Source organism: Heteronotia binoei, chromosome 1 (genome assembly GCF_032191835.1).
Source record: "Heteronotia binoei isolate CCM8104 ecotype False Entrance Well chromosome 1, APGP_CSIRO_Hbin_v1, whole genome shotgun sequence".
In the NCBI taxonomy this organism is placed as follows: Eukaryota; Metazoa; Chordata; class Lepidosauria; order Squamata; family Gekkonidae; genus Heteronotia; species Heteronotia binoei.
In genome coordinates this window covers 178,882,906-178,904,193 of record NC_083223.1, presented here as the reverse complement: position 1 = coordinate 178,904,193, position 21,288 = coordinate 178,882,906, and positions in this window count along the sequence as shown.

Sequence of the window (21,288 nt, the reverse complement as noted above, 5' to 3'; positions counted from 1 at the left end):
CCCTTTAAATGTATTAGCCAGAATTCCCTTCAGAGTTCAATCGTGCTTGTCACAACCTTGCTCCTGGCTCCATCTCAAGGTCTCCTGACTCCACCCCCCAAAGTCCCCAGATATTTCCGGAGTCAGACCTGGCAACCCTAGTAGCACCTTAGAGACCAACACAATTTTGGGGACATAAGCTGCTGAAAGCCAAAGCTCTCTTTGTCAGATAAGGTGTTACTGTCTGGAACTGAAAAGGGCTCTGCTTTCTCCAGGCAGTCACCACAGAAAATGGATTTGTTCTGGTTTTAAAAATGCCTCATACCCATTTTCTGTCCACAAAGAACATTCACACATCCAAAAAACATGAGTGCTTTTTGTTTTGGTGTCAAAATGCCCTAAGCCAACACAGTTTTATTTTTTGCTGTTGTTGTTGTGACCTTGATTCAAAGGATGCTGACTTTCATACCATTGGCAAATCATTTAGTTGTCATTCTAGGAAGCAACAGGAGATCCTCACTTGTGTATCTCCTAGCCAAAGCCAGTATATGAATTACCCAAATACTTCCTTTCTTCAAGGTGCATTTACAGGTTTATTTTTAGAGAATTCAAAAGCTCATACACAACAGCTGATAACAGACAGGCAGGGCAGGATGGGAGGTGTCCAAATCAGGCCAGCTCAAAAAAGAAGTATCCCAAAGCATCCAAACACTCCCCTGCAAGCTGTTCCCATCCCATCTGCAGAGTGACTTGGTGCAATCAGATGGCTTTTGCTCATCATCCCCTGTAGCTTGGTTTGGGCTTCTTTTTTCCGCATTCATGTTTTGGTCATGCACATGAGCGCTCATGCGCCCATATGCTTGAAACCAATATCTTTTTTTTTTTAAAGCCAGAAGTGCCTTGGGGCAGCTTGGCGGGTTCACACCACCAAGGCATCTTGCTTGTGCACTTCCACATCAGACACTAGTGAGGTGACCGGGGTGCAGCTCAATAATGTCCTGCCACTTCAAAAGTGGTAGCTTTTTGAGCTGCTCTAAGGATGCCAGAGGACAGGATGAGTACAGGATGGGGGCAGGCAGCAGATGTGCTTGTTTGGACGGGTTTCTCAAGTTGGTTTCTGAAGCATCTCTGAGTTGCCCCAAACTGCCTGTCATTTGGCTGGCCCTAAACAGCTTATGTGTCATTTGGCTGACCGTAATAAAAGGTATTACTTTATTAGTGCTCTTAGTTTGGAGTTTTGCTTTTGTATAGGTATGGCTGTAAACAACTTCTTACTTTTACAGCATTTAAATTCAGCTGATAAAAAAGGCTTGTGACAACTGGAAGATAATGCAACTAGAAATAGAGTGTGTGTGTATAAGAATGCAACTGGAGGTAAAACTACCCAGTTTAGCTTCATTTGCCTCTATACTTTGTGCACCATCTTAATTTTTTCTCATGAAGTAACACAATGAACACCAAGCGATTTCAGTGATCTCTTTAATAAAGACATAATCGGGTCTCACCAAATTTAGAGAGGTTCTATGGGGCGTATGTAGTTTATTGGGTTTTGTTCCAAGAAACTCTAAGTATAACCTGTAACCAGCCCTGTTTGAATCTGAACGGGATGTAATGTCAAACTGGATCCAACCATCCTCCAAGGAGCCTTCCTTCATCTTAGGGATTGTTTCTCCAACAGAAGAACCACTTAAGTTTGAGGAAGGCTTCACATTTTGCTCAGTGAAGTGGTAGAATGGAACAGAATCACCCATGTCCTGATGCATTTTTCTCCCTACCCCCTGCAAGTCCCTTGGTTGTTTGTTTGTTTTTGTAATGTCCAGTCTAAGAAAGGACTCCAGGGAAGTCAGAATGTCACACCCTGTTATGTGTTATTTGGTGGGTTCCAATAAAAAGTATTACATGGATTGTGGGTTTTACTTAGAAGTCTTACTGAGTTCACTTGGGTTCTTAATTCCCAGGCAATGCACTTAGAATAGCAGCCTCCGCATCCAAACATAATCATCTAGTATTTTGTTTCACCTCATCATGTCTGGATTTATTTCACTGCATAGTCACGCCATTGATGCATACTGTTTGGGGTAGCAGGGTGCTGCCATCAGTTTCCATATGTGCTGCAGATGGACTCTGTCATGTAAAACTACTACTGGGTTCCCCATTTGCTTGCATACCCCATTAGCTTATGAGGCAGCTCACAGTCTGATTTCACTATACAGAAGAGTCCATTTCCATGGTGATTGTCTGGAAAAAGCAGAGCCCTTTCCAGCAGCAAACAGCAGTGACAAACCCGCAATTTTCTATATCAAGGGTAAAATAGAAAAATTAGCAGATGCCCTGTGAGCATAAAGCAATTGCCTCTCAGGCAGAAAGAGGAAAATTTGATACTCCTATTTGCTACTGATTGGGAGCTCAGCTGCTCTGGGCTACCCCTCCACTAGCGTGTACCTGCCCCGAATACAAAAAGGATGCCTTTCATTTGTTCTAAAGAGACATAAATGCCCCTGATCGCCTTGCCACTTAAATGAACTGTGCTAGACCCGCTTACAAATTTGGTGAGGTACAACAGTGAGGCACAAGGTCAGTGAGAAGCATGCATAGAGAGCTTCCATTTGGAAAAGGAAGGTGTATTTTGAAGGCTGAGCATGCATGCATGCACAAGCTTGCACATATTTAAATTACTCCTTTGAGTGACAGCCACAACAGTGCAGGAAGCCTGAGGCAGGTTCAAAGGACTGTGTAAAATTCTTAGAATATTCTCATATCAATAAAGCTTATTTTGGCCACAGTATGTTATACATTTCCCCCCAAGACAAAGAAAGGACATAGCAGTACTTAAGTAAACCCAGAATTTCAGGGCTGTTCTGTTTCTGCATTTGCCGAAATAGAGTTTTCATGTAAATAGAATTTAGCCCACAGGTCTTAACATTAAATACATTTGTTTTGCCTTAGAATTTTAGAATGAAATTTTATTTTTTCCAAAATTGTCAAGAGTTTCCTGCCATATGTTATAAGTAATATGGATTAGTTCCTTTCCATCCAAGGTTTTCCTCAGATGCTATACAGTAATGGTGGAAAATCCTGGAAGCTCCATCTAGCAGAGAAGCAATTTGTTGGTTCTTGATGAAAGCAACCCCCCTCCCAAAAAAACCCCTGGATTTCTCTCCTTTCTTTGAGGCAGTGCAATAGCATTCACCAAGGGGACAAAGCAGAGAACATAAGAAGAGTCTAGATAGGTTAGACTAGGAGTCCATCTACTCCATCTAGATGGGTCAGACTAAGAGTCCATCTACTCCATCTGTTGGTGGCCAGCCAGATGCATCTCAGCAACTTTTAAGCAGGCATGAAGCCCACAGCCTTTTTCTACTTCATGTCTGAAGTATCTGGCATTCAGAAATATACTCCCACTCAGAGCTTATTTTGTAGAAAACCCCCAGCATGAACTCATTTGCATATTAGACCACAGCCCCTGACTAGGGATGTGCATTCGGTTCGGCCAAACCAAATATACAGCCGAATCAACACTGATTCGGCTGTATTCAGAATCGCCTGTAGCCGATTCCCATTGCCGCCTATTATGCGGCAGCCGAATACGGCTCGCCGTATGCTTCTGAATAGCTATTCGGAAGTATATGGCTGTCAAAGCTGTCAAAGCAAAAGGCGGGAATGGCTTCTGCAGCCTCAAAGGAGCTGCTTTCCCGCCTTTAGTGGCCTCTTCCCGCCTCATCCATAGCCTCCCTGGGATTAGGGAGGGGGGGAGGGGGAAGAGGAGCCCCAGCAGCCAATCCAAAGCATGCATTTGCAAAATGCATTGCAAATGCATGCTTTGCAGGGCTGGGCCATCAGCTACATTGTTGTTATTTTGATCTCTTGCTTAAGGAGTCTTCCTGCTGGACTCCTCCATTGCTGTGTTGGTGTGTGGCTTGGTGTGTGTGAGAGAGATTGTGCTGCTGCTGGTGGCTGGCCCTTGGCTTCAGCCTGCTGCTGCCTGCTGCTCTCTCACTCAGTCTTACTTCCCTGGACTCAGAGAAGACAAGGTAAGACAGTTTTGGGGTTCTTGTTTTAGTTTTTGTTGGTAAAAGGACTAGAGTCCCTTTATTTGTCCAGATTTGGGTGGGTGAGTACTGGGTGGGTAGGGTAGCCTATTTGGGGTTGGGGAGTTAGGTTCTGCTGGGGGTGGGGGCCTGGGGTGGGGTGGGGGTTGCTAATTTGCCCATATCTTAATTTAGTGAGAGGACTTTTAAAAGTGCAGTGTCCTTTTACTTCTCCTGATTTGGGTGGCTTGGATTTCTTGGGGTTAGGGTGAAGGGGGGGGGTTTGGGGGGGGGGGGTGGGAAAAGTTCCTGTATTGTTAAAAGTTGAGTTTTTTACTGTTTCAGTGTTTGATTTGTTGCTGCTGTGTTGTGTTGCTGCTGTGTTACTTTTCTCTTCAGGTTATTGGGGGGGGGGGGTTGACTGATTTGGCCAGAGCTTTCATGTTGGTGAAAAGGCCACTTTTTTAACACTTGGCCTTTTGTGATTCTGCTGTTTTTGTTTTGGTTTTTTTTAAATTACCTCTGGTTGGTGTGGGAGTTGGCGAGGATGTGTGTGGGCTGGGTCACTTTCTTGTTTTTATAGAGTACATTGTGTGTTCTGTGGCAGGGAAGCTGGCACCTGGGTGAGAGACCCAGAACCAGCAGGTTTGTTGTGGTTGGCCAGCTCTCCCCGTGTTGTTTGGGGCAGGGCTGGAGAGCTGGCATCTGTAGATTGTGTGTTCTGTGGCAGGGAAGCTGGCACCTGGGTGAGAGACCCAGAACCAGCAGGTTTGTTGTGGTTGGCCAGCTCTCCCCGTGTTGTTTGGGGCTGGGCTGGAGAGCTGGCATCTGGGTTTGCTGCAGCCAGGTCTGCAGAGCAGACCTTGAGCAGATTGTGTTTTGTGTGGCAGTGACGTTGGCAACTGGGTTTATATTGCTTCCAGGCCTGCAGGGTTCATAGAGTAGATAGAGGGATGTAGTGCATTTGGGTCCTATAGAGATTCTCTGATGTGGTTAGGTTTGGCTTTGGGTGCCCCAGGAATTGGACCCCTTGGTCCAATTTTTTTTGGCCTTGTGGGTTTTGTGTGGGACAGTGCCCTGAAGCTGCACAGCAGTTTGGGGGGATCTCCTCAAAACCCCCTGCTTCCCAGAGCCACTTTTCCCACGACAATTACAGTGAGGAAGTGGCTAATTGGGCTTTCCCCATCATTGTTTGGGGAGCCCAAAGACAGGGACCCCCTGGCCCAATCTTTTTGGGACTTGGGGGGGTTGGAGGGGAAAGTCCCCTGCAGGTCCCCTGAAAATTTGGGGGCTCTCCCTCAAACCCCCTGCCCCCCAGTAGCCTCTAATTATGCCCTATGTTGCCATTGATTTCAATGGCCCATAGGGTATAATGATGGAATAGGGGCACCCTCTTTGGGTGCCCCTGGAATGGGATCCCCTGGCCCAATCTTTTTGGGACTTGGGGGGGTTGGAGGGGAGAGTCCCCTGCAGGTCCCCTGCAAATTTGGGGGCTCTCCCTCAAACCCCCTCCCCTCCAGGCGGCTTCAATTATACCCTATTTGCCATTGATTTCAATGGCCCATAGGGTATAATAGGGCCATATATTCGGAAATAGACGCGCATTACCGTATATGCGGCTATTCCGAATATGGTATTCAGTAGTATATGGGGAATCCGAATTTTTTTTCCCCGTATACTTCCGAATCCGTGTAATTCCAATTTTTTTTTTTTTTTGCACATCCCTACCCCTGACATCACCATTGTTTGGTATAGGGCTTTTTGTAGCAAAAGCCCAGCAGAAACTCATTTGCGTATTAGGCTGCACCTCCTAACACCAAGCCAGCCGAAACTGCGCTTCTGTGTGTTCCTGTTTAAAAAAAAGCCCTGCTCCCACTGAACACAGAGGCTCTACTGAACTATCCTGGTTGATATATTAACTCTGATTAACTCTATTAATGTTTTTCTTTCTCTTCCATAATACTAGAACTTGGGGTCATCCAATGAAATTTTTGAAAGATAGCTGGAGACAAAGAAAAATACTTCTTTGAGTAATTGAGTAATTCAACTATGGCATTTACTGCCAGTGGAAATAGTGAGGGCCATAAGCATAGACAGTTTGAAAAGAGATTAGACAGATTCACAAAGGAGAGTCCATCAGTGGCTACTAGCCATGGTGACTGAGGTGAGTCTGTATATACAGAGGCAGAAAATACCAGTGATGGGAAGCAGCAACAGTGAGGGTCTTAGCCTCAATGCCTCTTGTTTGATTCTCCAAGGGAACTGGTTGGCCAATGTATGCTAGTCAGTATGCTGGACTAGATGGACCATTAGTCTCATCCAGCTGTCTTATGTTTTTATGTGCCTAACCGTCTTTTAAAGTCACCTAAGCTAGTGGCCATAATTACATCCTATGGCAGTAAATTTTATAACTATGAATTTATGAAATAAACCTTCCTTTTGTGTCTTTAACCTATAGCCAATTACGTTCATTAGGGGATCTGGAGTTAGAATGTTATTCTCATAATACCATTCATTATTGAATAACCACGATCCCCCTTAGGTCATCTTTCATTCTAAGCTAGAAAACTACAAATGTATTGTTTCCTCATATGGAAACAATACATCTGGATCATCTGGATTGCTCTTTCTTTTGTTTTTAGTGGTTTGATACTGAGACGGGGCAGCCAGAACTGTACATACTATTTAAATACAGCTGCACCATAAGAGTATCATTATACTGGTAGTATTTCTACAAGATTTATATAAGGACATTGTGTTACTAATAAAAGGGAAGTCCTAACTTGTGAATCTTTAAAAATGACTCATTTGTAGCATTGATGTGACCACAGAACTAGTAGTCAATTTTTTAAAAAATAAGCAATCACAAAAATCTTCCTAGAAATTCATGTTTGAACACCAGCATATGCTCCAGCATGTCACTGTTAAAAGCAGGCCTTAAACAAAGGTCACCACACTTGCACGTGGGGAAAAGCATGATAAGAGGATGTAGATCATGACTGTGTGACAATTTTATACACTGATTTTTCATGTTCTTTCCTGCACAAAGCAAAAAATAATCTGTAAAGTGGCCCTTAAAGAGAGAGAGTAGCGAACATCAGTGGAACAAGCACTGAGCCATTTCTAAGACCAAACATTCTCCTAGATAGTTTCAAAATGTTGTCTTCAGATTAAGAATTCTTTGCAAACCTAGGGTTGGTTGACATGTGCATGTTCATCACAGAATGACATCAACATCAAGGAATGACTTCAGCATCAAGAAGTGAATGAGCTACCACAGATGTACCATCACAGGATGTTCATGTCTTCTCTAGGCTTTTCAAACACAGTAATGTGGATCCTATGGAAAGCAAGGAGAGTTCTGCACACAGAATGAGGCTTTCTCATTTTCCTCCTTCCCACTGCATCCCATTGTAACCTCCCTACAAAGCTGGGTTCTAAAAAGAAAGAGACACTAGAGATTATATTGCAAATCTATGTTGGTTACTGGAGCATATGACAGAATTTCAGGAAAAAAATCAGCTTTTGTTTCATAGATTAAAGCAATGCTTTTGACTGTGTGGATCATGAAAAGCTATGGTTGGCATTAAAGGAAATGGGTTTGCCACAGCATTTGATTGTTTTGATGTTTAATCTATACTCCAGGCAAGAGGCCACTGTTAGGACAGAACAGTTTCCAATCAGCAAAGGTGTCAGACAAGGATGCATGTTATCTCCCTATCTCTTCAATCTGTATGCAGAACATATCATAAGGAAATGGGTTAGATTTAGATGAAGGTGGAATTAAAATTGGTGGAAGGAACATTACTAATCTGAAACATGCCAATGATACTTCATTATTGGCAGAAAACAGTGAAGACTTGAAACCACTAAAGGTGAATGTTAAAGCAGAAAGTGCCAAAGCAGGATTACATCTGAACGTCAAAAAGACAAAAGAAATGACTACTGGAGAATTACACAATTTTAAGGTTGAAAAAATTGAGATTGTTCAAAATGTTGTTTCTTGGCTCCTTCAGCCAAAAGGGAGACTGCACTGAAGGAGACTGAAACTGGGGAGAGCAGCTAAAAAAGATCCTTCAGTGTAAGGATGTGTTGGTGGTGGTGACCAAGATCACATTAATCCATGCCATAGTATTCCCAATTACTGTGTATGGGTGTGAAAGGCAGCAAAGATGAGTGACTTAGTGGATATGTGACTGACAGGGATGTAGCTCAACAGAACAGTTAGCCGGTCTTCTCACCAAAAAGGACCATCTCAATAGCTTTTACAGTGCAAGTGGTTCTACTTTCTGCCAGCCATTGTACTGTCTCGCTTACTTTGGAAGCTTTCTGATTCTCTTTAAGTCTGAATCTTGTTTGGATGAACTATTTCATTGAGTGGTGCAATGCCCACTTCCTGGCAGGCAGCAGTAAATAGGCTTTGTTTGCACATGCTATAAGGAAAGGCAGAGATAAAATTAAATTGGTTAATTATGAAGGATACAACCTTTCAAGGACTCAATGTGCAAACTTCCACACCTTCAGCCTGGATGTTTTGGAAGTCTCCCCTGGCCACCAGTGGGTGTTGAGGGGTAGAGTGGTTAGATCTAGTTTGAGAAATTCCTGGAGATTTGGGGATGGAGCTTGGGGATGCAGCCTGGAGAGGGCAAGGACTTCAGTGGGAGACAATAATATAGAGTCCACTCTTCAAAGCATCCATTTTCTCTGGGGGAACTGATCTCTGTAGTCTGGATATGAACTATAATTCCAGGGGACCTGCAGGCCCTACCTGGAGGCTGGCATCCCAATCCATTGTCATCTTCTAGCTTTTACCACCTGAAGTAAAGCTATAACTCTTTTCTGCATAAGCAGTAGATTGTGCTCTCACCTTGAGCTGGGCGATAAGAAAAGCAAAGAAAACAGAACCTCATGTCAGCCAATTGCATTTAATTGGACCTGCCATCAGAAAAAGCAAAGGGTGTTTCTAGTCCCAAGCTGCCAAGGCTCATTCATGCTTCCTATAGGCTTCCTTTTGATTTACATAACAGCAATAATGGCTAATCACCACAATAGCATCTTCCAATAAGCTCATAATTGGTTAACTTACTGGCTACTTAGCATGGTGCTGGTTCAGTGCATTTGGTTTGTTTTTATATATAAACAATTTGTAGAAACATATCTTCACTCTTCATAGTGTTGGGCTATAATGAACAAACAAATCTTGCCTGGACAAGTTAAAGACAACTGCATAGATTATATAACAATCTGTACTGATCCTGCTCCCATGTTTAATGAAGATTGGAGGGAGAATGAAATAGGCAGAAGACTCCATGTACATGAGCTGTAAAATACATTTTTTTTAAAAAAAGGTTGTGTTAATGTCTGATCGAATGCACCATGTGTTGCACAAAAAAAGAAATTTAAATGTTTACAAAGTTCATAGATGTTTTAAAAGACTATGGCCCTAATCCAACCATATGCACACTGCAGCATCTTAAACTACTTGAGTGAAGCAGAGCCCTGTTAGCAAAGCAGCAGTCATGTCAATCAGCTGTTTGCCAGTAGAAAAGTAAGCTAAAGCATCCTCCTTTACCTAAGCAGTCGACTGATTTTCCAAAGGGCATTCTGGTTGCTGTACTGAAGAACTTGTCTGTACTGAAGAACTGTGCATGTGTGTGCATTGTTCTTCATTCATCTAGAGGTATGCATGTCGAAGCTTGCTTCCATGCACATATTTTCCCTCAGCTGGATCAGAACAAATCAATTTAAAATAACACAGATGAATGCAACACCACCACCCCAGCTTTAAAGAAGTGTATCTATTATATCAGCCTTCTTTCCATACAGCTAGCTGGACGTACTGTAAGTAATGACAAAAATTTATGCAGAACTTTGAATAAAGCAATTGGAGCAAAAGAGGATTTGAAGTCATCAAATGGACTTAAACAAACAGAGCAGTGGTTCACAATGATGGTCCAGCTGGCTGCTTTATTAGGGAGGACAATACAGGAAACCAAGAGGAAGGTGTGTCAAAGCTATATGCTTTTTTTCCGTAGTTAAATGTTTCCAGAATCCAGAGGCAGAATAGAACTATTAGCTCAATCACACCTTTTCCCAGAGGGCCTGTGCACAATTGCTCCCAATCTACTTGATCTTCACCAGTGTTCGTTCCAACTCATTTGAGCCACATTTCCTTGAGAGATGACTCTAAGTGATCTGCTGTCAGGAAAATGTTCCCACTACATGAATTCCTCTGAAAATCTCAGTCACCTTTCAAGGCTTAGATTGTCCCTGTAATGCTTGCCACACAAACCTTTGCCAAATTATGCCAATGTCCAGGAGCAAGAAGTGGAAGTGAACAATGAGACTTTGTCCACCTAGTTGAATAAAAAGGAAAAAAAAAACAGGTAAAAGTTAAGGTGCAAGGTTTTTCTCAAAGAAATTACCTCTTTTTTGCCAATGTTTTTTTTAAAAACAACCTTATTAATGTATTTGAATGATAAATTACATTAATTATGTATTCAACATGAATTATACAGGTACATAGTAAACAATGGATACAAATATGGATACAGAGAGAGATTCCAATGTGATGTAGTGTTTAAGAGAATCAGACTCATATCTGAGAAACCCAGTTTCGAATTCCCACTCATGCCATGGACGCTTACTGAGTGACCTTGAGCCAGTCATGCTCTCTCATCCTAACCATACTCTCTCATTCTAAGGGTAGTTGTGAGAATAAAACAAAGGAGAGGAGAATAATGTAAACTGCTTTGGGTCCACATGAAAAAAGGGAGGGGATAAATGAAATAAATAAATAAACAGGCAGGCAGGCAGACAAACAGGCTTTGGGTCTTTTCACCCATTCCTTTGTAACCATTACATTGCATTGTGTCTGAAGCATGGAAGCTACTCACAATATTTTTTTATTCCAGGCTTACTGCATAATCAGTAAATGTGAATGCCATTTCCACACTATCAGAGTGGTGATTTTGTAAACAACATTCCTCACTGTTTAGCTATTAATTCTCCACCATCAACACCCTTATAGCGTTCTTAACAGTGCTTCCAGACTTGATCAGAAGTGGTGACCAGTTAATAGTCACCCCACCAGTTCTTTGTGGCTGCTCAATTAAGAACAATACAGGTATACAAATGCATCCCCCATGTCTAATCCTGCTACCTTTCATGCAGACAAAGAATTCTAGTATCAACAGCTCCCCATGAGGGGAAAATATATAAAAAAGGTTTGTTTATATTTAGCTGGTAGTGTGGAAAGGCTGGGCTGCATGCTAATTGATTTGAGAAGTAACAAGCTAAATAAGAAACCAGGAAAGGAGGTTAAAGCAGAGATGTTATACTAATTGCTTAGATAATAGATAATAAAAAATTCTTTTTGATAGCTTGCTTGTTAATTTTTTACGGAGATGATCATAAGGGGTTTGAATGGATGGTGCCAGTATGGTAAACACCTAGTCTCTGAAGAGGTGTTTGATTATTTTTTTTCTCTCATTGCCCTGGCACAGGTTGTCCTTGCACAGAGAAATGCATCTGGATAAAAAAGGGTCAGAAGCAGCTGCTACTGCCTATGATTTCGGGCACACAAGATAATGGGTCTTTGAAAAATTGATATTCCCCTTTCCTGAAAAGGACAAGAGGTCACCAAAGTAGAGACTCTTTTTGCAGTCAGTATATTTTACTGACAGATGTTATTCAGAAGCACAGAAAATTGCCATGACCTTGCCTGGCATGTCACTCATACACTAATAGTTGGTTTTTCCTGTCTACCATTTGTTTCTCTAAACACAACTGGATGTCAGCCTCACATTATCATGCAAGATTCAAATGAAGGTGCAGGAGCTTCTTGTGGTAACTTGCTTAGCTACCCTTGATACATAATGTCAACACCCTTCCTTTACAGGTTAGCTACTTGCTAATAATGGCAATTTCTCTCTTGATCTTTTTTGGTTTTGTGGTAGGTGGAACAGAGAAGGAAGACAGAACAGTGTAGCCCCAATCTCATAAGATCTCAGAAGCAAAGCATGGTTGGTACTTGGAAGAGAGACCACTAAGGATGACTCTGCAAAGGAAGGCAATGGCAAACCACCTTTACTTCTCACTTGCCTTGAGAGCTGTTTGCTGGGATTGCCATAAATCGGTTGCAAATTGATGGTACATACATACATACATATATATGTGTGTGTGTGTGTGGAACAGAAAGAAGAGCCTGCTCCTTTCTAGAGATGTGGAACTGTGTTTAAACATTCTTAATTAGCCCAACCAATGAGAATCATAGCAAGAACCAAAACAGAGCATAGAGAACTGCCCTGGGAATTCACAGAAATGATAAGTACAAAAACCACTGCTGTAACTCATCATGACGTCATGACGATTGGGGTTCTTAAGCTACCCTTCTGAGTCCATTGAAGTGAACAGGCTTAGAAGGATGTAACTCAATATAGCCTTGACCTGGATAGCCTTGGCTAGCCCAATCTTATCAGATCTCAGAAGCTAAGGGTCAGCCTTGGTTACTATCTGGGTGGGACACCACCAAGGAATAAGAGGATTGCAATGCAGAGCCAGGCAATAGCAAACCACTTCTGAATGTCTCTTGCCTTGAAAACCTTATGGCATGGGTGTCAAATATGTGGCCCATGGACCGCATCCATCCTGTGCTGGACTCAAATCTGATCCCTGAGCAACTTTGTTCTCCTGCTTCCTTTTCCAAGACTGTTGCTGCAGCTGCACTGTAGCTTGCTTTCCCCCCCAGCTCTCTAAGTGGCTCTTTGCTTTCTGCTTCTTGTTTCCTGCTCTTGCCTCTCTCCCTCCCCCCTCTCTCTCTTGTACACACGCACACAGCTTCTGCTTCTTTCTCTGGAGCTGCTCTTCCTCCTTTGGGGAGGGAGGAAGGGAGGGAGGAGAGGAAGGAGAAAGAGAGAAAACAGCTTCAAGATCAACAACATTTTATTCTAGATATAAGCTTTTGTGTGCAAGGACACTTCTTCTGGAGGGTGGATGGATGGGTTCTTCTGACAAGCACAATGTACATTTTGGCTTATTCTGGAAGTTTAAAAAAAAATTGGATTTCTCTGTTCCTATCTGGATTTATTTTCTTTCAAAAAGACCCTGATTAGGAATTAGAAACCTGGACTAGTCCTTATATTTTGGAGCGTAGAGTGGTTTCAGATGCCAAATGGTAACAGCACATATACCACACAGAAAAACTAATTCTCAGTTCAGTCCAGGAGGATGCATTGTCCTGAACTTTATTATCAATTGCACTTCAGCAGTCTCTCTTTCTAATCTCTGTTTGAAATTCCACTGCTACTTTTAGGTCAGCAACTGAATGTTGTAGTCAGACTTATGTCCATTTATTCTTTGCATCCTCCTGGAATGAATCCTTTTGGATGGAATTGTGACCTAGGTTTCCTATCTCATTACCAATGCTGGTATCTCCACGCCTACTACCCCTCTACATATCACACTTAATCCATCCGAGCCTGCTGTTATCATTCACCTGCTATTACCATTCAGCATCTGAAATCACCTTTATAAAATTTATATTTCCGGTATCTGGTTTTACATTTTATGACACACATGACCTGGCCCAACAAAGTGACTTTTATGTCAGATTTGGCCCTCGTAACAAATGAGTTTGATACCTCTGTCTTATGGAATTGCAGTATGTTGGCTGCAACTTGATGGCAACGCCCCCAACCCCTTTAAAAAAAAAACCCTCTGTTTAGGACTGCAGAATCTGCTGCTTAGACAAGAACTGGAATTTTTTGAGGGGGCCACTGTGTTGGACTGGATGGGCTATTGGCCTGATCCAACATGTTTTCTCTTATGTTCTAAGTGGTGATCCCACACCAACTTGGAATCTGTCACTTCTAAGAAATCTGCAATTCTATCTTGCACTTGACCAGGAATTTACATCAATATAAATGCATTGATAAGTCTTACATATTTCAAGAGTACATAGGGCTATAGTCTTCAATCCTTCAGCTATTTGCATTGCTTTTTGCAACCGTTATGTTTTGATATTGCTCAATTACTTAATTCTCCAAATGTGAGGATGGCCCAGGGTGGGTTGCATTAGTTACCCTTATAAAAAGAGTATTCAAATTGTGATTTGGGAACACAATGACATTTGTCCGCACAACACAAGAACATGATGGGCCTTTTCTGAAGGGGGGAGATTGCACTCTAAAGGAGAACGTTCCCCCCACCCGCCAGGAATAATATCAGATAATTTTTAACCAGCTGAACAAAGAGTATCTTCAGCAGCAGCCGTCTCAAGAAATTTAGTGTTGATCTGTTAGGAATGACAATAGGAAGGGCTGCTGCTTTAATCAACAGTCAGAACCCAGTGGGGAGGCTCTTCCAATTTGCTTTAGGCTGACAGCTTACACAGCCATTCCATCCAGGTGGGGCAGAGAGAAATGTAATTCCTCCTCCAACATCCCCTGCAGGAGTGATGATGAGGAACTGCCCAGGGAGGGAGGATGAGAATCACCCAGCGTCCTAATGATATGGACGAGCAGAATTCTTCACCCTGCAAGACACCGCAAATATTTTGGAGCTGACATGCTCCATACTCTGACATTTCCATGAGTTTTCCTCTTCATTACCCACCTCCTTGCAAAGCCTGCTGCTAGTAGTGCATAAAATGGGCATGGAAGAACTTCCTTGGGGCCGGTTTCTGGTTAGGAGGGTATTTAAACTAAATCAGAACTGGTAATATCTCTGTCCAGGGCAAACCAAGCCAATGGATTATATGTGTGCTGTTCTTGATCATTCTCATATATGACAGATCAGATCTAAAGGCTCCTTCTGATATTGTAGTGGAGAAATAGAGCAACTTGGGGGAGAGGCTCAAAGTTACAACGAAATTTTAAGTCAGTCAATGAGTTGAATAAAAAGACATGTGGTTTTACTGTTTTTAGCACAGGGAAATATTATAGAACTGCTGTAAAGAATCTTAAAAGGTAGAGGTAGTCCCCTGTGCAAGCACCAGTCATTTTAGACGCTGGGATGACACCGCATCACAACATTTTCATGGCAGACTTTTTTACGGGGTGGTTTGCCATTGCCTTCCTTAGTCATCTACACTTACCCCCAGCAAGCTGGGTACTCATTTTACCCACCCCAGAAGAATGAAAGGCTGAGTCAGCTACCTGAAACCAACTTCCACCAAGATCGAACTCAGGTCATGAGCAGAGCTTGGACTGCAGTACTGCAGCTTACCATTCTGCACCATGTGACTCTAAGAATCTTAGTCAGCACTTGAAAAGATGGCTGGATGGTCAAAATTATCAGTAAGTGGACAGTGTGAGCTCCTGAGATCTACCACAAGTTCACTAGACAATCATTCCCTCATGCCACCTAGACTTAAAACAATCATATGTAAACAAATCCTATAATTTGCCCATCTCTGTGAGCCCCCAGGGTGACCAGAGCTCCCAAATTTTATCTACTTAGCCCCCCGCCCTGAAGATGGCAGAGCATAGCTCCACTTGTGTGAACAACTGCTGGGATCCTGTATCTTCTCCCTTTCTGCACAAACTTAGTCCAAATTCACAGATGTTTTCTTGCTAGTGCAAAAAAAAAATCAGTTGCCTAAATTGTGAATTTTGATGAATTATTCAAGGGGGGGTGGGATCTATTCCTTACTTCTATTTTATCTTCTCTTTAAAATATAAAATTGTGAATGGCTGTCTGGAGTGTATGCATACATACCTATGCATTTCCATAACAGGCATACATTCCTATAGCAAGAAGAACTCATGCAGGGAAAGCTTGTATCTTTGCATAAAGGCAGGTGAAACCTAAGAACATAAGAGAAGCCATGTTGGATCAAGCCAATGGCCCATCCAGTCCAAACTCTGTGTCACACAGTGGCCAAAACCCAGGTGCCATAAGGCAGTCCACCAGTGGGGCCAGAACTCCAGAAGCCCTCCCACTGTTGCCCCTCCCCCGCAACCACCAAGAATATAGAGCATCACTGCCCCAGACATAGTGTTTCATTGTGGCTAATAACAACTGATGGACCTCTGTTCCATGTTTATCCTTCTTTAAGCTGTCTATGCTTGTAGCTGCCACCACTTCCTGTGGCAATGAAATCCACAAGTTAATTACTCTTCGTATGAAGTACTTACGTTCATCTGCTCTAAGCCCGTTGCTCATTAATTTAATTAAGTGCCCACAGGGCTTTTTTTTGTAGAAAAGCCCAGCAGGAACTCATTTGCATATTAGGCCACACACTCTGATGCCACGCCAGCCGGAACTGCATTCCTGTGCGTTCCTGCTAAAAAAAAAAAAAAACCCTGAGTGGCCACAAGTTCTTGTATTGTGAGAAGCGGAGAAAAGTACTTCTTTCTCTGCTTCTCTATCCCATGCATAACTTTGTAAACTTCCATCATGTCAACTCTCAATTGTTGTTCCTCCAGGCTAAAGAGCCTTAACCTCTTTAACCTTTCTTCATAGGGAAGGTGTTCCATCCCCTTAATCATTTTAGTTGCACTTTTTCCAATGCTATAATATCCTTTTTGAGGTGCAGTGACTAGAACTACACAGTATTCTAAATGAGGCTACACCATAGATTTACAGAGGGACATTATGATAGTCACTGATTTGTTTTCAATCCCCTTCCCAATAATCTCCAACTCAGCATTTGCCTTTTTTAGTGCAGTCGCACACCAAGTCGACATTTTTCGTACATGCAGCTGTGGGTTAGGAGTCTGCTGCTTGAAGGGTACTTGGTGTAATTAGTAGACTGATCAAAGCCACAAAGTAATACACCGTCTTTTGGCCCCTTGGGGTTTCTGTTACTTTAAAAGGCCCTAGCACTGCCCGCCTCTATCATTGTATTGTTTATTATGTGTTGTACACAATCCTTATAATATATTTTTGCAAACTGAAAGACAGTGTATTACTTGGTGGGTTAGGAGTCTGGCAGAGCCACAGAAAAGTAGACTGACATTGCTGTAAGCTGGCTAAAGCATCTTGGGGACACAGAATCTCTCTCTTTCTCTGAGGATTTCATGAAGGGCTAATGAATCTGCTGTCCCACAGGAATGCCTCTTCACATCCACCTGTGCTCTATTTATACATCTGTAAATGAAGTAAATATTGCAGAAACACAGTGGTCTCCAATGCTCTCTCTCCTCCAAAGGGATCCAAGTCCTTTAAAGTGCTGGGCTTCTCACTTCCCTGGGAACATTTATCACTGGTGCGGGGCTGTGTTCCCTTCCCTAAAGTGCAACTGTGGGCTGGTGAGACTGAGCTGCACTGAACAGATGAAGTGATAGTACTCCTAGGAGAAGGCCATAACTTTTTCATGAAAATGAAGGAATCAAAAATAGCCCTCTCTGCAGGAAGCAAAGCATATTGGCAGAAAATCCAACATTCAGTGGGCCTTGACTGTGTAGCGATGTGGCCAGTAGCTGAAACACAAGAAGCTTTGGTCCGTTCAGAAGGCTTCCAGCATCCAGGAAAGGGAAGAGCTGGAAGAACAGCCCTGAGCATGGGAGAAATGCTGAGGAAAGAATGTGTATGAGTTGGAAAAAGTACAGTGAAGGCTGGACTGAGTGCAAATTAGGGAGAACAGCTTCAGCCTGCAGTCATGGAAGAACTTCTTTACAGACCTCTTTGCCTCATGTGCAGGAGGAAAATTTAGAAGTGTGTGGGCCAAAAAGAAAAGCAGCCACTGTCCAATTATGGGTGAGGAAAAAAATCATTTCTAGACTTGTGTATCCCTTGTAAACTCCAGAAAGGTATGGGGAGGATCAGGACCTTACCACTCACAAACCCCACAAGTCAGGCCATTCAAGTGGAAGATGGTGAGTTATGAGTTGTTGCTTAATACCCTGTATGAAAAATATGGGGTTATGTACCGGCCTAAGTGAATGTAGCATATGTTCCTGGATGTGTAGAATTGTAGCAGGACTTAGGTTTGAAGTTTGGATCAAGACATGTTTTGGACTGACTCAGGAACCCATTTGTTGTTGTTACATAATTTGCAGCCAAGAGACGTTCTGATTGGCACTTTTACTTAATCTTTATGGACATGTGCCTAGGCATTCTTTTGAAAGCCACAGGAATCACCTAAGACACAGAATTCCAATCAGCCCTCAGGACAAAAGAGAAGCATAACTCATCAAGGAACCTGTGAATTTGGGGGCGTGGAGGAGGTACAGCATTATAATAAGATTTGGGAGGAAAGGTCAGAGAACATTCTCCAAAGGGACCTCTTCAGGAGGCTGACAAGGATCACATTTGTGAAAGGAAGCTCAGGGAAACGAGGTGAGCTGTCCTCAGAAGGCTGGGCTAAAAATTGTCAAGTATTTTTTTAAAAAAGAAAAAAATGAAAGATGTCAGAAAACACGGGAATTGGTGGCTGGCTTTCCTTCAGAGAAGAGGTTCCTGACCCAAGCATTTCAGTTCTGCCAGTCTTTGGTATCTACTCTTTAATCTTTTATCATACATTGCAGTTGAATAATAATAATAATAATAATAATAAATTTTATTTGTATCCCGCCCTCCCCGCCTAGGCGGCTCAGGGCGGCTAGCAACATTTCATACATTTACATAGATAGGTAAAACTTTAAATGTAACAATTAAAAATTAAACATATAAAAACCCGTCAATAGAATTAAAATACATAATTTAAGTTAAGTTAAATGTATCTGGCACCAATAAAAATATTCTGGCGCTGGTTCTGCCAGTTTAAATTGTTGAAACAGCTTTGCCACACCTTGAATTGTTCCAGGGAGGAGCAGGAGGAAGAGAGAGCCAAAGATGGGCAGAGAGATGGTTCAGTCCTCAGTGGCTGTGGCTATCAAAGTAAAGCAGACATTGTCACTTTCTTTGGCAGTAGCTCTTCCTGAACAAGGTGCTGTGAAAGCAAAGACAAATCACTTGCTTTCAGTGACTGAGGACCAAGTGTACTGATGGCTGCGGCGACATCTACTGCTCTTCTCTCCTGGAGGACATAGGTTACAATCCTATTATTGATTACATCAGAATAAGCCACAATTCAGAGACTAATTAATATGTATAGAATCAGACTAATTAAGTAGAGGTACTTTGGAATTTCAGTCAAACATTGGCTGTAGTTGTCTAGTGGCAATATGATATAAATTCAAATTCACCAAACACAAGATGCCTCACAGGCAAGCACAGCACAAGCAGAAGTGAAGACCAGCTCCAAAGACCATTTAGTCTGCCTTGTAAGCAAATTTACAGAAGTTACTAGCCCATATCATTTGTTGTCAGATCTCAGAATCTAAGCAGGCTTGGCCATGGTTAGTATTTGGATGGGACACTTCCCAGAAAGACCAAGGTTGCTATGCAGAGGCAGGCAATGGCAAACCATCTCTGAATGTCTCTTGCCTTGAAAACCCTACAGGATCACTATAAATCAGCTGCCACTTGATGGCACTTGCTGCCACTGCATTTATTTATACCATTTATACCTATACTGTCTTTCCTAAAGTTTCCCTGTTTAAGCAGCTTATTACTTAAATTCTTACTTAAGGCACCCAGGCAAGTGCCTATTACAAAAATGTCTTTTCTCATCATAGAGTTTACTCAAGGGATGTTTGTGAGCCACATCCACCCTTCTTGCTGGAATGACTGTCAGCCACCTCTCCAGAATGGGACAGGAAGGGCAACCCACTCGCCCTTAGTGTGCCTTTCACAAATATGGAAGTCAGGGAAAATGCCAGAACAGTTACTGAGGCACCTACCACAGCTTCCAGCTTCTTATGAAAGAGGATGGAGAGCCTGTATAGGCTATGCATTTTGTCCAGAGCAATTTGAAAATGGCTGAGAGAACTGAGGAGGACATCCTCTTCCTCCTGACCAAACAAAACAGCAAGTATGGACAGAGAGGAGAAGAAAGGAATAGGCAGTACTTAACCCTCTCTTCCACATAACAACAATACAAGGTTAAGGTAAAGGCAGTCCCCTGTGCAAGCACCAGTCGTTTCCAACTCTGGGGTGACGTTGCATCACAACGTTTTCATGGCAGACTTTTTACGGGGTGGTTTGCCATTGCCTTCCCCAGTCATCTACACTTCCCTCCAGCAAGCTGGGTACTCATTTTACCGACCTCGGAAGGATAGAAGGCTGAGTCAACCTTGAGCTGGCTACCTGAACCCAGCTTCCACGGGAATCAAACTCAGGTCATGAGTAGAGTTTGATTGCAGTACTGCAGCTTTACCACTCTGCACCACAGGGCTCTTTTAAAAACAATATACCTCATGCATAACAGAACCAAATCAATGAGAGAGGGACAAATCACAAACAAGCCTGGAACCCTTTGGATTGGTTGAAGTGCCTTGTCATGAATGAAAGCTTAGATAAAGCTCTGGTGAAAACGAGGTCAGGATATTCCAGGACAACTCATTTAGCTATGATTTGGAACCTTGGAAATATTTTCTGCACATCTGAGATCTGCTATCAGTCTGAAGTTTGCCCTCAAGTCTTTGTGCTCTTCAGTCCATCTTGCCTTTTCTTCAGCTGTGGGAGCAGTGAACATTCACCGAAAGAAAAGAAGAACTATTTTGGACTTACCTGTTGAATTATTGTTTGTGATTTGTCCCTCTCTCATTGATTTGGTTCTGTTATGTATGAAGTATATTGTTATTTGGGAAAGAAAAAATTATTCTAAGCTTTTTAATCCTTTTAAGTGTGTATACCTTTAAGAAGCATTCTGCAGATGCTTTACATGGAAGTGTTGCGCTTTCTCCTAGTCACTTCTATCCATGAGCCTCACTTTTGTTGCTTAACCTCCCAGTGGCACTTGGAGATCTCCCACTATTACAATTGATCTCCAAACAACCAAGATCAGTTCTCCTGGACAAAAATGGCTGTTTTGGATGAGGGACTCTATAGCATTGCATCCTGCTCAGGGCCGGCTCGCACATTAGGCAAACTAGGCAGTTGCCAAGGGCACTGGGAGGCGGGGGCCCCCAAATTGGGCTCCCCCTCGGTGCCCACGGCATTAACCTAGTTTGCCTGCCTGCCTCCCTCCCTCCTCTCCACCCCCGCCACTGCCCTCCCTTCGCAGTGCTGCAAGCCAGCACTGTGCTCTGTCACCACCCCCACCCCCACACCACAGCTGGTCCTTACTGGCTTTGATGTGGCTGGCATGGCTTCTAATCCTTTGAAGAGCCCACAAGAGGAGACTTCACTCCCCCTCACTTCTGGTTCTGGGAAGGAGGGGGAGTGAAGTCTCCTCTCGTGAGCTCTTCAAAGGATAAGATACTGTGCCAGCCACATTGAAGCCTGTAAGGAA